Source organism: Phodopus roborovskii, unplaced genomic scaffold (genome assembly GCF_943737965.1).
Source record: "Phodopus roborovskii unplaced genomic scaffold, PHOROB, whole genome shotgun sequence".
NCBI classification, from domain to species: Eukaryota; Metazoa; Chordata; class Mammalia; order Rodentia; family Cricetidae; genus Phodopus; species Phodopus roborovskii.
In genome coordinates, this window is record NW_026126407.1 from 32,202,935 (window position 1) to 32,221,422 (window position 18,488).

The 18,488-nt window shown below is 40.6% G+C and overlaps 1 protein-coding gene across 2 annotated transcripts in view; it reads left to right on the forward strand.

Annotated features, from left to right (window-relative positions):
• Sgcd (sarcoglycan delta) overlaps window positions 1-18,488 on the forward strand; it is a 510,909-nt gene that overhangs the window by 386,865 nt on the left and 105,556 nt on the right. The window lies entirely within an intron of this gene.

The window sequence follows — 18,488 nt, forward strand, 5'->3', positions numbered from 1 at the left end:
AGTTCTTTTTATTATAAATTAGCATCTGTTCTCTGCATTGTTTATTTGCCCCTTGCATCTTTTTCCAGCTTCATCACTTGTATTCTGTCACTCTATCCCCAGGAAATCTGCTTTTCTGTTTGTCTCCTCTCCCCATCTTCCTATGTCCCTCCCTCTCTTCCTCCCTCCCTCCCACCCTACTTTCTTCCCTCCCTTTGTCACACTCTTGTATACATTTCTTGCTAGGTAACTTTTAGGTCTCCATCACCAGTTCTGATTTCTTCCCAACTTTTTAGGTTTTCTTCTCTATCTGACTATCCCACCAACCTCTCAAATACACAGTTTTTGCATGATTACCATAGTCTCTCTCTCTCTCTCTCTCTCTCTCTCTCTCTCCCTCCCTTCCCCTCCCTCTGTGTCTCTAACACACACACACCCCATTAATATTCAATCTTAGCCAGTCTTTCTAGTCCAGTTGGACCCCTGTCCCTTTGTCTTAACATACCATCAGCTCAACAGTCAGAAAATGTAAATGTCCATCCTTAAGGGGCCAAGTAGAGGGGAGGGTACAGGGTGCACAGGTAGGAAGGCAAGAGGCCAGCCAGTCCAGTCCCCATCCAGTGACTCACCTATGAAGAGAACGATCCAGCTGCCTCCTTTCCCAGGGGCTTCCTGTTGGCATCTACAGAGTAGGCACTTCCTACAGAACAGGCTTTCAAGCAATGCATTTTCATTGGTGAAAGATAAAACATAGCTCCAAAATTACATAGCCTCAAGATCACTTTGGAATGTGGGTGAGTGTTGAATGTGGAGATGTCAGGCATTAGAGTAGACTCTAGGCTATGACAAGTTGACTGAAAAGGAAGTGGCACAATTGAAACAGGATCTTGCCAACAAACTTGCCCGCAAGTTGGAGGACCCTGAGGCCTGACCACCTAGAACTCCTTTCTAATACCTCCTAAATGAATCATATTTGTAAATCTGTGGGCTAATCTTTCTGATCAGTTACTACACATAATTGTGTATTAGTGAACATATATCTTGAACACGGGTCATCCTGCTTTAGCCACCAAAAGTAAGAGTTGCAAGTGTAATCATACACAACCATGTCTGGCTTCTTCCATCCTTACTTATCCTTTCACTGTGTGGGGTAGATAGCATCTTCTTACCCCTGTTTTGCAGGTGGCAGAATGAAACTGAGCCGTACATGAGGAGAGCTCAGTAGGACCTAGAGCAAGTTCCCCAGCCTGGTGTTTAGCTACAGTGGGTACCACTTTAAACCACAGTTCATTGCTGAGCACTCTCATTAATGATACTTTAAGATGAGGAAAATGAGGCTTGGAAAGGTGTAGAAACTTCCCAGAGAAAATGTGACGTTGTAGTCAGACCCATACTCAGATCCCCAGACATGAACACTGAATGTGGTAGTCTCCATCACAAGTGAATGTCAGTTTGAAGAGCTTCTCATCTCTCACAAATTATGCTTCTATGTATAAAAATGACTTTCCACACTAATGGTAGGTTGGAGCAGATTAGGGGGCACAAAACTTCAGGCTCTGCTCTTATTCAATTGTATTGTATATTACCAGCTCTGAAACAGTTGGCCAGAAGATAGAATGGTGGTATTTCATACTGTGATAATCATATACCCATGAATTTGGCTCTCTCCAGTAGTTAATTCATACTCTTTGGTTCTTGTCTCAATATTAAGACCCAGCTTTGCAAAGAAAATAAAATGATAAAATAATGTTAAATATTTAGACACATTGACTTAACCTTATTATATGGAGCTTTGTAACAGTGTCATTCTTAAACCTCGCTGTCCCACAGTTGCCTAAGCTAAAACCCAGGGCATGTGATAGTTCCCAATCACTTCAAAGCATTCAGTTGTTCTTGTTGGCGGTGATATTTTACCCGAAGAGCAGTTGATAAGATCTGCCATTCTCCATCTCTGGGAGTATTTTCTTGTTTCTGGAAAAATTAGAAAGGACACATCAAAATGAATCCAACTGCCATTAATGGTGCTAGAGATTGGGAAGTGACCACCCCACAAATCTCACATCCATCCCTCCAGGGAAAGAAGCCCAGTGTGCTGATGAGCTTCATGTCTGCTGGGTCTCTGCCATATGGTGTGGAATGAAACGTTTAGGCAGTTTCATTTTCAACGTAATGAGAAGGTTGTGAGACAGTGCAAGCTCTTGGGAAGTCTGGGTCTAGATGGATAGTTCATGGGTTTGAACTCTTCTCACTCTCTTAGGATCTGAGTGGCCCTATTCAAGTTGACTTTTCTCACCAAGATTTAATTTCCACACGTCTAAAGCTACTTGGGGAGGAAATGATTATTTGTTGTACACTTCCAGATCACAATTGATCATTGAGGAAAGTCTTGGCAGGCACTGAAGCAGAAACTATGGAGGAATGCTGATATTGGCTTTCTGCTAGGTTTCTTGTATGGTCTACAAGCACCTCTTAAGGGATGACACTACCCATAGTGATATGGGCCCTCACACATCCATCACCAGTCAGGATAATCTTTTGCAGACATTTCCATGGGCCAATCTGATTGAGAGAACCCTTAAACTTCCCTTTCACAGGTTAACTCTCAGCTGTGTCAAATTGACAGTAGAAACTGACCAGTACTGCTAAGGCAGATGTTGGTTGGTAACAAATGCATTCCCAGGTTGAACTCTGATCTTGGAGGCTTCACCTGAAACAAACCCCTCCTTTGGTAAGGTTTCTCCTCTCATTCATTATGACAGTATTCTGTACAGTGTGGTCTTTATATAAGGGGCATCAGCTATCTTATAATCTCTTTGTTAGAGGTGTAAACTGAATTAGCTCACCACACTAGACATTAGAAATTCAGGGTGGATCTCAACAGGTTGTTTTAAAAGGCCCTCTCACAGATACAGATGCATCCTAAAGTTTTCAAAACACCAGCCTAGGGTGATCACCTGGAAATCCCTTCCCTGTGACTCTCCTGATCGCTTTCAGATCAGACAAATGTCAACCACTGAGACCCAGCAAAGCTACCGTATAAATACAAATAATGAATGTTGAAAGCAGGACTGCTTACTCAACGCAAAGTGCTTGGGTAGGTTATCATTACTTATCATGAATAAATAAGTCTGGTCCTTACACCTACCTCACAAGGAGCATACATGCTTGTCCTCATTCTTTATATATAAGCAAATGGAGATTTGGAGATTTGAAAAACCTGTCAAGGTTCCATAGAGAGCTAGTGACCAAGAAAGGACCTTGTTTACTCCCATCCATGATCTGCATCTCAGGCATCTTCAGCTTTCCAGTATGTTAGCATTGCAAGAGGGAATGAAAATGAATCCATAGCTTCCTAACATCCCTCTCTATTTCAGTTCTAGAGGCACACTGCTCTCTTAGTCCATTGGCTATCTGCCCAATTTCTGTTCCCCTACTTCATTGGTGACCTTTTCTTTCACCTGGTAAGCTGGTTGGATTCACTGTAGACATCTGTGGACTTCCCTGAAATCCAATCCTCAGTTTTATCTTTTCAAGCTTGTATGTGGAATCCCACACCTATAAAAGTCCTACTTCCTGTGACAATATTTGTTCCATTTCATGTGATATCCACTCCTGCTACCACCTGCTTGCTTGGCTTTGGTCTGGAAACCTGACTAGGGTATTAAGAGAATAAAGAAAGGACAGAAACAAAGACACATGTACAGAAAGGCTGAGATCAGGTGAACTGTGCACATTCTAATGGAGTGGCACCAAGTACTGTGACATCCAGGAACTCCAGCATGCTTATGATGTACAACATGGTGGGAGAGGGGGTTGGCTAGCTTTTGTAGGCCTCTGCAAGCAAGCAATCTTGGGTGGTAAAAATCTGGCCAGCCATAAACACCAGTACTTGTACTAGAGGAAGTCTTAACCATTCTGAGCCTGACCTTGCTAATTCCCCATGATCCTGAAGTATTGCTCTTTGATATGACTGTGTCCATGTCAACAACACAAAATGTCATGCACTTGGAATGTCAATTAGCATGTCATTTACTCAAGACTTCCTCTGCTCTTCACATACCCCCATTTGCCTGAATTGTTCTCTTATCTTCCTGTTCCACAATCCCAGGAGTGCAGTCTCTTCTGGGTCTTGTGGAGATCTCCATGTCTCTTTGGCTTCACTTACTGCAGGCCTTCATCGCTGAACTCCTTACCTCTCCAAAGGCAACAGCCATGATCTTCCTGGTGGTGTTTCTACTCTAGTCTTCAAGGTCATGCTTTCATTTAGATGCCAGGGCCATTCCTCCCAGGAACATGGGGGTTTCTGCTGTCCTTGGGGCTTCTGGCATACAAGATTCTCTCTTCATGACAGGCATAAAAGAATTTAACTCTGTGGTTATATCCATCCATTCAACTACCAAAGAAGTATAAAATAAATATGTAAGTCAATGTGTAATATACTTTCTTTCACTATAGAGTGCATTTATTAAACATTGTACAGGAGAATGACCTATCCAAAGCAGCAAGAAAATAGACAACATAAAAGCCAGGGCAGTTAATATACATCTACATGGCAACAGCACCGAGAACATGGCTTTAGTTTTCATTAAAGTGTGATTTCATCGAACAATGAATTTGGACATTACAGCATTTATAAACAAAGCATAATTAGAAAGTACAATTCTAATTGTCAATTAGGTCTATTTATACTCTAGATTAGTTTTTTAAACCTGTCCTCTAGATGCCACTTTATGCTAATTATCTGAGTTACATTATTATCAATTGAAAAAAAACCATTTTTAATTAAATCTAAAGCCATTTGAATTAGCATAAAATTATAGAAGTTTAAATATGGTTTAACTTTTTTTAAGGACTGCTCAGATGGTGGTGTTAGCCATTTACAGTTTGCTTTTTATAAAACTACTGCAACTTTACAGTGAGTAGTCACAGTGAAAGGACTGGAGTGATATTGATAGGGTCCATTCATTCAGTGAGTGTGCCCCATCATAAATAAGTGTGTTTGTGTGTGTGTCTGTGTGTGTGCATGTGTGCATATGTGCGCGCATGCACGTGCACACACACGGCCCAAACTCTCTGCTGCTGGTGCTATGGAGACAAGGTACATGTCATTGTCCTTACTCTCCTAGGATGTTTTCAGTCTATTCTAGAAGTTGAGACATGTAATTATCTAACAACACAAAAAGGTAGCCAGTTGTCTGTGATAGGATAAGGTGCCATTCAACTCCGACTGAGGTAGAAGAGAGGTTATGCATCTTAAGTTTTTAAATAGAAACATTTGGAGCATGTCTTACATATATGTTTGTGGGGAAAGACATAAGAAGAGAGTATACATGAGTGAATGATGATGCATAAGTTCACTGAGAACTCATTTCATTGTCAGTGCTGTAAGTCCAATTCAGAGTGAGAGAGACCTCATTTAAACAAGGTACTAAGGAGATGGCTTTGTGGACGAGACCACTCAAGGTCCTGAGTTTGGATCCCCAGTACCAATGTAAAACGCTGGGTATGGTTATGATGGCTTTAATCCCAGTGCTAATGGGGGCAGAGGCAGTAGGATCATTGGGGCTTCTTAGCTGCCTAAATTGATAAGCAGTGAACTTCTTGTCAGTGAGAAGCCTTATCTCAAAGGAAAAAATAGAGATCAATAAAAGGAAAACATATATTTGGAGAGAAAGAGGTAGACAGGTAAGAAAAAGACAAACAGAAGGACAAAAAGACAGACTAGGAACACTACTGCCTCCCCTGATTGAAAAGCTCTAGGATAATTGGCTATAATCTACACTCATCAGCTCATAGAATGAAGCCAAAATATAGCATCTCTATTGCTCTTGTCTACAGTCATAGCACCTGGAATGTACCTGATCTCATCTATTGCTCTTACTTCCTGTGAGTGCTCTTTCCAGTCTTATATTCTGTCTTTAGCTCTGGTGGTAAGCAGAGGGAGTGCTCACATTCCTGACTGAAACCCTAATGTGATGCCACTGAAGTCCTTATCTACTCTTCAGCCAGTTGCCAAGAGTAGGGTGATGACATGTGCTAGCAAAAGACAGCACTGCTAAAGCTAGGGTTAGAGTGACTACAAGTGAAATTGACAGGATAATTCTTCAAGGAAAATCACATCTTATTATCAGAAGAAGGAATGGCGCTAGATAGAGGAAAACAGCAAATATTTGTTATAATAACTGAGGGTCTAATTAAAGCAAGTTGTAATAACTGTTCAAATATCCATTTCTCTTATTGGGGAAATCCTCCCTGCCCACTTTAAGAAAAAAATATTATAAATATTTACAATACTAAGCTACTGTTTGGCTTAAAGTGATATGTTGTTAGAATAAAGTTTAAATATTATCTGTAGATGCTCTTAACTACAGTGGCAAAATAGTAGGTTAATAGAGACAATAACATATACAGGACCTCCAATATTTACTCATTGCTATTATATGAAAACCTTACTGCTTCCCTGTATGTTTCTTTGTGATGTTTTATTCCTCCTGAGGCCAGATCTATAGAGACATGGTAAGTATTGGTGTCTGTTAAGAGTAGTTTTTCCCACTGGTCTTTTCCCAGAGTAGTTTTTCCCACTGGTCTTTTCCCAGAGCCACGCCAGCCCCAAATAGCACACAGAGACACTTTATTAGATGTAATTCTATTGGCCTCTTACTAGCATTTCTTATTGGCTAGCTCTGTCTTAGATTAGTAGAAATGGGTTAATATTTAAGTACTTCCACGTGGTCTTATCTTACTGGAGAGCCTGGTGTTTTTCTCTCTCCATCTTCCATGTTCAATCTCCTCCCTACTACTTCCTTTCTCCTCCTAGTCCCATTTATCTTGCTTTCCTATTGGCCAACAGTGCTTTATTCATTAACCAGTAAGAGAAACATATTTACAGAATGACATCTCCCATCAGGCATCCTTTTCCCCTGTCCCTGCTCATGATAGTCCATGGATTTTCTGTTAATTAGAGCCTAGATAGATAACCTTGCATCCAGTCAGTATACAGTTATGGTTCCATGAGTGGATCACAAGATCTTGAACATCAGAATGCCCTGAAGTTAATGTGACATTAACCTGAAAGAAAGGGAAAGTACGTCCTCGAGTTAGACAACAATTATTATAATAACTTCCCCCTGGGGGTTTGTAATAGCTAAACTAGAGGAAAAAAAAGAGGGCACACAGGAAAGAATATTTTGGAACAAAATTACTGAAAGAAGATCAAGAAACGGGGGGTTAGAGAGGGGAGAATTGCAGATATGTTTGGTACTATGAACCCTCTGACTCACGAAGCTTTGGTGTCATCAACAGAAGTTTGTAGATCAGAGATGGATAATGTCCAGCTTCATATGTCCTGAGGCTTAGTGTTTGAACTCTGCCTTGGAGAAGTTCATTGTCTAGAGGGAAATGCCTGGCACAAAGCCTGAGAGAGATGCCAACTGAGCAGAGGGCCACAGGGAGGGCTACATGGCTTGAACAGATGGACAAGGAGGAGTTGGCCTGGAAGCAGATCCCTAGCAGTATCCTGGAGATGCTCTTCAAACTTGGCCTTCCCAGGCAGTCCCCAGCCTTCTGTACATTCTCTGGAGCCTTCAAGACTAGTTGCTAAGGCTTCAACTATCCCTATTTCATTCTAGGAGTCTGGGCCTGTTCTGGATTTTCTTTATCCACTCTGCCATCCTCCATGGCAGAATGAAAGGACTCATAGTCTTTAGCATAAAGCATACAGCTTCTGCTATACCAACCACAAATCATTGAACATACACTTCACATTACTCATTATAGTCAGCCTCTCCTTTCATAACCCATGTCCCTCTGTTCCTACTTTGCCTCAATTTCTCCTTTATAAGGCATTACATCAGTGAATGATGAGAAGGCATAGACAGTGAAAGATTTTGCTGGAGAATGGACCTTGGTTCCTCACATAAGCTTCTATGAACTCAGCGATTCAGACATTGATCCTTAGGACATGGGAAGCTACCAACCAAAGGAGTAGCATTCAAACAGCAAACCAAAGGGTCCTGAAACTCTCTAGCACATTCTTCCTGCTCCCTGTTATTATTATCAGAGATGTGCTGCTGGGGAATGAGCTGTTTAAACAGAATCATCGCTCCTCTGGTGCTTCAGGGATACCTCATTCCAAAGTTGGTTTATTATTTACAGGGATGCAGGAATAATGTATGGGATCATAAAAACTCATCGCCCATAAATAATGCAACAGGAAAGGCAAACACAGAAGAGTTTCAGATGAACAGCCCAGACTTAATAAACCAGAGATAGTTAATGAGAAAAACTATAGTTCGACAATAGAGAAATAATAATGGGGTTTCATTACAAATGCTGTCAGGAGAATAACTCTCAAAAGGAAGTATTTTAAAGAGCTAGTCTAGAAGTCAAGGCTATAGCCCTGCTCATTTTGTGTATACAGAAGTCCCGGTGCACAGGCCTCTTGTGTTGCAGGGTCTTAGCTGTTCCTCCCCCAAGCTTGAGTTAATTCCAGATGCATGAGAAAAAGGCGTTTGCTGAGCCCTTCATAATTTTTCCTTTTGGCAAAAGAGAGATGTCATTTAATAGGAGCATGATGGATTCATGGTTCCATGTGAATGTCTCCAGCTGTCCCAGCAGCATTGTTGCCTTACCAGACTTTCCCAGAGCTCAGTCATTGTCTCCTCTGTGGTGCCTGCAAGGGTGCAGGGGCGGGGGGCACATGTGTCTGTCTTCTGGTTTGATTAAAGAGTTTGCTGAGATTCACTACTAGCTGTATTGAAGACAACCAATTATAACACTTACTTGGGGGAAAGGGGTATTTGGGGGTTTGGATTTGGGGTGCCTAATTTGTTGTTTTGAGGTGACAAGATTTGAATTCTCTATGAAGCAATAGTCAGTGTGATTTTAAGCATCTGTTTGGTGGTTTTACTGTCTATGAGTGCTCTCCTTGCCAGTTACTCATTTGAGTATTGTCCAATTGAGGAGAGACTTCTGCCAGGTTGCCCTCCAGGTCAGAAAGTATTCCATACAGTCCAAGCATAGTGTCTCCTTCACCATCAACTACACTGAATGTTACTGAGCATGCTTATGCCACCAAAGGCCATCTGTGGGGCATTTGTCCTTTCTTTCCAGCCAAAGCCAAAAGACACACTAGGCTTCTATGTTGACCAAAAATTTAATGAGATGACAGTGTGAGCAGAGAGCTCTAAGAGCACAAAACCACAAAAGATATTCACTTTATTTCTCTTTATTGCAAGGACTTAAAGTTTGTTTTGCTTATTTGATTGGCCGGAAAGAGTATGGAAAATCTCCTCAACTCCATTTTCCTTGTTCTACTTGCCATGGCCTATGGTTCTGCCACATCCTCATCTCTTATCTTGACTCCATTCATGTCCTCACTTTCTCTACAAATAGTGGGTAAGGTGACAAGCATGGAAATGGAGAGGGAGAGAAGAGAAAATATCCATACTTCTTCAGGCTGGAAGTAGAGGTCATTTCTGAGATTTTTCCTTTGAGGATACTATATGAAAGGGTAGGATGGTTATGTGTGCACAATGTTCTAGTGTCAATGGTACAACCTCAGATAAATTTCTAAGTCTCTTAATGCACACAAAGAAATTAACACAGTGCAGAGTCCAGTTTAGGTTCCCGATATTAGTGATATTTGTTACTGTTCTTTCTTCAAATTCCTATCCCATCACACTTTAACAGCTGCCACTGCCATGGTTTAGATATGAAATGTCTGCCATAGACTCATGGTTTTAAATACTGGCTCCCCATCTGCTCCATTGATTTGAGATGTTAACAGAACCTTTAGGAGGTGGGACCTAGCTGGGTCAGGGTTCCAACTATTTCTCTGCTTTCTGCATCCCCTTTCCTTCTCCAGAAGCCATGAGCTATGCCTCCCTGCCATGCTGGACTGGATCCCCTGTAAGTGTGAGCCAAAATAGGGCATTCTCTCTTAAAGTTGCTTTGGTTGGGTATTTGGTAATGGCATTGAGAAAAGTACCTTACATGGTCACCAAACCAAATTCAGTTGCAGAAACAGAAGAAAAAAGCCAAAGGTCCTATTTAAATTATCTCAAATAGGTAATAGTGGTATAGGTGTGCAAAGAACATACACAGCCAAATTGTAAATAGCACTAAAATGTTTTTAGGACTTACAGATGGAGAGCCAGAGATACAGCTCAATGGTTCAAAGTGCACATTGAGCTTGCAGAGGACCCAAATTCAGTTCCAAATCCAGTGGTTCACAACTGCTGTAACTCCAGCTCTAGGGCCCTCTCTAGCCTCCATGGCTATGTACCCATGTTAACATACCCACCTACACACATATATGCACATAGTTAAAGATTAAAAGTCTTTAGTATATAGGTATAATAAGATGGAATTTTGTTCCTTTCTGTGCAGTGGAAATTAAGTGCTAAGTTCTGGAGCTGGACAGGAGGCCACAGCTAAAGCACTAATCAGAGGCTTCCTAGAAGAGAACTGAGGGCAAGTGTGAGGGGTGGGAAGAGGGTTTGTCTGATGAGAAAGCACTGAATGAGTGACAACTCTTAGATAATGATCTGCAGACGCTGAGCACAGTGCTCTTTCTAACAGAGGGGCAACTGAGATTTTTTTTTAGGGGAAGAAACTGTCATTTTTAGTGTGTAGCAAACAGTAATTGGTAACTTTCCCCAAGATATGAGTTAGGGAGATGCCCTGGAACCTCCTGGGAACTTTCCTTTTTGGATGTGCTCTGCGCAGCTGTGCCTGGAATGGTAATGAGGATCCTTGGTATTGGTCCCATTCTGTAAGTCAAACAAACAAACAAACAAACAACAACAACAACAACAACAAAAAGACAAGTATCTTTAGACTCAGGCTTTACTGATGATGCAATAACATTCACTTTCAGGGTTTGAAGCTTCAAGAAGTGAATGACTAGGAAGCCTCTTGTCATTATTTAATCTCTACTGCAGACAGTCTTCTATAAAAAAGATTCGGTCTATTTCAACCCATGTAATTAATGATTTCACTATGGCCAACTGCTGTGCTGGCCAATGACACACCTTAGATCCCTGCCTTTCTGGAACGTACCGCTAAACCTGAAAGACAGATATTTCAAACCTTGGATCCAAGAAGTTTGTGTCTCCTTACAATGGCCAACCATAAGACACTAAACATAAAAGTAGGAGACCAATTTCATTCTGCAAATAAGTCTCCCCGGAGGGAAAAAAATTGTTGCTGTTGAGGCTGGAGGGGAACTTAAGTTGCTCAATTCAAGCTTAAAGTAGCCATTAAAGGCATACAATACAGAGTATACAAAATCCTGATAAATCAAAACCTTTGAGAAAGGTTTAGAAGGTCCACAGACAGAGTAGACACCAGGGAGCAGGGTGTGTAGATGGAAGGCATGAATCATAATTATAGTAGTGAGCAGGGTAAAATGCTTGCCCATTACTAGGTGCTGAGCAGTCTCTTCCTGTGTGTATCTCTGCTCTAACAGCTGCTCAGGGGAGGAGTCTGCTCTCTCACCCATTATATATGAGGAAACTGGCAGATAACATAGTCCCTGAGGTTAGATGGCAAGCTAAGTTGCAGAAGTGAGATGCAAATCCAAGTAATCAGATCTAGAATGTTCACTTCAGTAGCAATTTTATTGATCTGTAATTTCATGCACCACACAATTTGCCCACTTACATTATAGAAGTCACATTTTTGTTTTTAGGGAAAAAAAGAGCCTTATTTTTCACACAGAGGTTTTTCACCCTCATAACAAAGACAAATTAGTGCAATAGAAGAATAACAAATGTATTCATTATATAGTTACATGACATGGAGATTTTAGGGATGAATAGCCTTAATGGGGAGCTGTGTAGTTTTGTGCTTGGATTTAATAATGAGTGGGCAGCCATGGAGAATTACTGGGAAAAATAAGTTGTATTAGTGGAGCCTAGGGGTTTGTGTGAATGTGTGTGTGTGTGTGTTTTCTTGCACTGTGTGTGACTGTGTTTCTGCACTGCATGTGAGTGTATGTATGTGCTCTGTGTGTGTGTGTGTGTTCTTGCACTGTGTGTGAGTGTGTTTATTTCTACACTGCTTGTGAGTGTATGTATGTGCTCTCTCTCTCTCTCTCTCTCTCTCTGTGTGTGTGTGTGTGTGTGTGCTCAGGTGTACAAGTATGCACATACATATGGGTGCCAGAATTAGGCACCTCCCTACTCAGGACTAGGGTTGCAGATGCCTGACTATGCTAGCTTGCTTCCTTGCTTGCTTACTTGCTTATTTATTTATTTATTTATTTATTTAGTCATTCATTCACTCACTCATTCATTCACTTATATTTCACATGATTGGCAGGAATCCACGCTCAGGTCCTCAAGATCATATGGCAGATACTTTACTCACATAACACCCCTAAAGCTTGCTTATTCAGATTCTTTTTGGCCTCCATGTGTCTTCATTCATTTCCTCTGAGTGTAGGATGGGACACTTGTCACATGAGAGAACAGGGAATGACCATCCTAGGTTTCATGACTCATTTACAGTGAGAAAGCCGAAAATAGATCAGAATCAATAAAAGATTCCTGCTTGATTGTTTTTTCAAACATTATGGTGGTGTATTTTGAGATGACATGTATTTTTTTATTTTTATTTTTTCAAGTATTTATTATATGTCTTTTTTATTGTTATAATAAAATTTCTTTATATATATTATTTTACATGTCAATCCCAGTTCCCTCTCCCTCTTTCCCTCCCTCTTACCCTTTCTTCCCCCTCACATGCACCCTGACCGCCCTCCCCTCCCATCCCCCCACCCCAATTCCACATTAGTGCAATGCCATCCAGGTGGGGTCATGGGAATGGCAATAATCAATGTGTGTTTTGTGGGATACTCTGAGGGTGATCAGCCAGTGATGGGTACGACAAATGCTCTCATCAAGAAAACAAATACATGCTTAACATGTATGCTCAGTAGCTGAATTTTAAAAACATCCCCTAAAAGAAAGTGATACAGCCTGCTTCGTAGAGCTTGTAGAGCCCAGATTGTCATTTTAAAATTTCAACCCCAAGACAGCTGACTGATCATCTGATAAAGGGCAGAAATATCCATTTGCAGAGAGCTTGCACATAGCCATTTAGTGCTGGGTGCAGGGCATCACTCCCATTACTTCCCTTGATATGAGCTGATAGGAGGCCACAGCACATTTAAAACAGTTGTATTATATCATGATCTTGTGGAAGAGATTGCATTTAACCAAACAAAGGGGAAAACCAATATGAAATCAATATGTAGGGTGCCTATGAGCTATGAAGGAAGGTAATGTGCTTTTCTTCTTTGGCTATTAAATGTGTCTCAGCTACCATTGAAAATGATTTTCCCTCTTGACTTCCTATCTGTCTAGCTGATTGGTCATTGGGGAGCATTCAGGCTGTCATGATTCATCCATACACTTAGTAAGGATGTCCTTGTATGAAAACCTGTGTAAGCTCCTCTGGCCTGACATTCCACACCTCCCAATCAGTGCCTCCTGAGACTCTGAAATTATATCACTCCTCATATACTGTGACCAAAGTTTTCTGCTGGAGTAAAGAAAGAGACTGATGTCTTAACTCTAAGATGGAGTTTCTATCTGGCATTGGGACCCTAGGTGGACACAGGAGATATGAGAGATGAATGGGAGAGACTTATGTGCAAATAGCTCTGGAAATTAAAGCCATGAAAATATCAGGGAGGGAAACTGCATAGTGGAGATTCATGTTTATTCCCAGGGGAAACGACAAAGTAGAGATTCATGTTTACCCCTCAAAGACTACCCTGGGTAAAATTAGATGAAGCCAGAAGTGTTTGCTCCTGAACAGGAATAACACTAGAAACATTCACATCCTTGTGACAGGACCCCATAGTTAAAGGGTAGCTTGAAAATGTAGTAGTCCTCACCTGGGCCAGTGGCAGTGGGTTATCATCCAAGTGAAAATGTAGTCCTGTCACCTGAATGATCAAGGAATAGAAAATGAGTCATGGGACAGGAGTGAGGAATATTTGCCTGCATGTTGCAACTTGACTGTGACAGAATCGGTTCTTCCTATTGGTGACAGAGTCTTGGAGATTAAAAGTGTGGATCATTAATCTCCATTCTCATCAAAGAAGTTGCTTGATTTCCTTTAGAAGTAAATGAGGAGAATGGTGTAGACCTGAGCCTTTCAAAGTTCCCTGACGTGCTGAATTCTGTCCATAGATCCCTGGACTTGCTCTCTCCAAGTGAGATACACACCCCCATCCTAATGTAACTGCTTAGGGGTGCCTAGATAGTCCATACCTATTACAATCCAGAGATGTCATGAGTATATAATAAGAACTAGACCTGATTCTAAACTCTGACACATGTCAACACTATTTCATGTTTAATGAACAGATGGCATTCCATCCCAATATGAGAAAGCTTGCTGAAGATAGGTATGTATGGGGTATCCCAGCACCTTGAGACCAAACAATGGTTCTCAGCAGAAGTATAAGGGGTCAGCATGGGACACTTTTGCCCAAAAGAAGTTGATTGAAAGAGTCTACAGATATCTTTGACTACTATAATTTAGCTTGGAAAGTGTTACTAGCAACTAGTCAGTAGAAGACAACCCCAACAACAAAGAATTAACAGATCTACAAGCCTTCCCTGTTAATTGAGCCATAGTAGAGAAGCCCTCTGTCAGAGGGAAGGTACTCAGACCACTGATTAAATAGTACTATAAGTAGAATTGGGTATCCCCAGTTTTGTGCCCTCTACACACTTAGAGATTCTTGCACATCCCTTTTATTGCAAATGAGATTCCTGCCCCCTCTACAGTGCCCGACACCCAACCATATATGCAGCAGGTAAATAATTAAATGTTAACCACCAGTAAGTATGGCTCTGCTTTCTCTTTCCCCCCAGGACTCAGTTTCAAAGTAGTAGGAGGAGGAAGGAGCTACAGGTGAGGGTTCTTTAGAGTAAAGAAGCAAAAGGAGTTAAGAATAGTAGTTTGACTCTCTGCCTCCCTTTGGAGTCATGGATAATATCTTAAGCTACTTCTCTTCACAATGCAATGACAAGACAGGTTTACTTCTAATTAGTAGAAATACAAGGTTCACTCCCTCTCAATATAGCATAAATGATGACTGTTGTATTTGTCATCACTTTTGAAATATTATAGTTGTAATAATCTTTGAGGGGGGTTGAAATAATACAGACATCTGCTTTGCACATAATGCATAGTTCCTGTTGCTTTTTAAATGTAACATTCATTCTCTAACACAGGGCTTATTTCTTCTATATCTCTCAGGTTTTTTCACTAAAGTGAGAGTTATTTCCACAGGTGCAAATATCTATTTGCTTTGGGATAAATAGTAAGCTGGGCCTATCATCCTAGGACCTTTATAGTAACAAGAAGTGGAACTGTGTGTGTGCTTGTCTAGAATGAAGAGTCCCACAGATCCAACAAGATATGAATGAAAAATGGTGGAAGCCATGTCATGTGTTCAGTGTAAGAAGCAAGCCTAAACTTCCCACGGCAGCGCAGATATAAGCGCACAGCTTCATCTGTTTAAGATGCCAAGTTGTGCTAAAATTGGTGCCATTTCCTCTTCTCCCACTATGGCTGATTTGGCCCAATCCTGAAATGAGTCCTCAAGTTATGATCAATTGCCCTGTGGGAGAGTGATTTCAGTGGGGTCCCTGGGTCTCTAAAACTCCTTTGCACTGATGGATTAAGAGGTCTGTCGACTCCATCTGTTTAGTGAGCTTCTCTTTGAGCTGTTCCCATTTGTCATGAAAATCATAGAGGAACTTTTTGCATTGCTGAGTAACCCAGTTTAGAAAAATGAGCCCATACTGATTGATTTATTGGTATCTGGTATCCCCAGAATTAGGTCTTGAGATGGAATTTTTAGAGAATGCTTAGAAATGGCACACACACAAAAAAAAAGAAGAGACCTAGGTGGAAGTTTTGCTTTTCACCTTAAACCAACCATGCTAGCTTAGTCTTCTCACTTTTAAGAAACCTACATATGAAAGCAACACATTGTAATGATTGAGAGTCTGTAAGGGATCCTGGAGAGTTTTCCTGGTGGTGCCATCTGCCACTAGTAGTTATAGTTTGCTTACAGTTTCATCTTTCTTGATAAACCTGAGCCATTGGTTGGGCAGTAGCTGAAGCTGACATTGTAAGTGCAGGAGCTATGCTCAGGACAGAGAGGTGGGTTAGAGTCACGTGTATGTTTTGAATATGATCAATGGTACACTATATTAATCACCGAGACTTTACAGACTTAAAAAAAAAAAAACAGAATACAAGCTAAGGGACCTGGGCTCTAGCAACCCACCACTATATATGGAGGCTGTATAACTCCCCAGTAAGGTTCAAAGCAAAACTTGGACTGTGGGAAGACTGTGAATAATCTTTGGCCTGCAAAGATAAAGTAGCAAAAGTACAGACTAATTTGAGTCACTTACCAAAATATAGGATCTGGAGTATATGGGGGATTTAATATGAAAAGGAATCATCTCTGGTAACATCCAATAATCTATTAATAACTTTTCATTGGATCAGTATGCTTTATAATAAAAGGAACTCTAATATTATCAAATAGGACATAGGTTTGTGTTTGGTTTAAAAATAGGAAATAGGGGAGAAATAATTGGAATTGGGCATTCTTGGTTGTGTAAAGCTTTGTCAGAATGGAGCCGATGGCATCACTGTGATAAGTTTAACAACTTTTCTTCTTCTTTGACTGTTCTGTCCACCAATCACAAAAAAAGTTGCAAAATAATAAAACATCTTAAAGCTGTCTAATCAATGAGAGAGTGGCATGTAGACATCACATCTGCCTCAGTGGAGAGGAGGAAGTTACTGTCCTGTGAATCACATGGGGATTTCAAGAGCTTGTCCTACAAGAGTGGCTTGCTGTCCTCTGTCAGGTCTTAATATAGAAGACATAGTGTTCATACCTACTAGAAGGAGAATTCTAAGTAAGTTGAAATGTTCCTAAACCTTATAAATGTGATGAGAATACCAGTCCTGAATTCCTAGGTAGTCACCATGGAAATGAAATGAGACATTTCATGTAAAGCTCATTCCCTAGTATACTCAGCCAGTGCAACTATTTCATCATTATGAGAATGACCTATCTCCAAGCTTCACTTTCCTCATCTTTATGCTGATAAAAACTGATCAAGGCAATGCCAGGCAAATCAGCAAGCATATGTATACTGTCAATCATTGTTCTTATTTAAATCTCATGTGTTTCCTATAAGTTGACAGCCAAATGCACACCTGAGACCCTCAAGCAAAGTAATATTTAAATTCTAACTGCCCAATAACAGATTAACATTCACAGGCTCGAGCAATAAACACCAGAGGAATAATTGATCAAAATGATTTCTAACACAGAAACTCAGGGATTGTTTTTCTGTCCACTGAGTCAAGTAACAGGGAAAACTGGGCCAAAGTTGAGATCATAAGGGAACAAATAGTTGCTGATGCTGTTTAGGGCACAGCAAAAGGACAATAAATTGGATGTTCTAGCTCAGCTTTAGTATGTATGTAGCAGTGGAAACAGACCAGGGTAGAGAGGTTTAATAGCAGGGCATACTTTGAAGTTATAATGAAAACTGTGGGGCCTGTTAATGTTATTGATGTTTGTTCACCATTATATCCCTAGGACCCATAGCAACCACATAAACACTGACTGAAATTATTAATAAACAAGGTGATAAACAAATGAGCAGATCCACCTGCCCCACCTGAAAAAAGGGCAATATGGCTCCCAGCACTGTGAGTGTTAATTTAATAAGGCCCCATGAGATTAGAATATACATCTCAGTATAAAATAATGAGTAGTGCTTGCTCTCCTTAGTGTTGTCATGAAAGCTGAAGCATTTTCATAATGGATCAGAAAGACATTTTTCAGGACCACTTGGTAATCCATCCTTATTTCCTTGTATATACGCAGCATATTTCATTTAAAAGAGACTCTAATGCATTTATGTTAAAGCATATGGATTTACAGCCTGGGTTGAAATATATTCTTGGATAGTATACCCTAATCCTGTTTAGGGAAAGGGAAGAATCAACTGCATCAGATTAGTATTGATTAACTGTCTCTTGGATTGACAGAGCAACACATGATATGCTTAGCAAAAAAACCTAAATCAAGCAGAAAAAAAAGGAAAAGAAAAGAAATACTCTGCAGATAGAGGTTTTGACACTTGCTTTTTTATTTGTGGTTTAAGAGAAAATCAGTTCAGCATCTAAAAGCATACTCATTTGGCACTGGATAATTCAGTCTTCATAGACACTTTTATTTTTGTTTTATTTTCCCCATTTTCTCTCTACACTGTGATACTGGTGCTGTTCATAAAGACAGAATGGGAAAAATTAAGAGGCTTACAAGATGCACGTGTTACTGAACTGGTGAAGAAAGTGAGCTGCTGTCAGCCCTCCTAAGCCTCTCATACCGGTTCAGACTGAAGAACACCTTTGGGCATGCCTGGTTTAATGGCTCATAATGG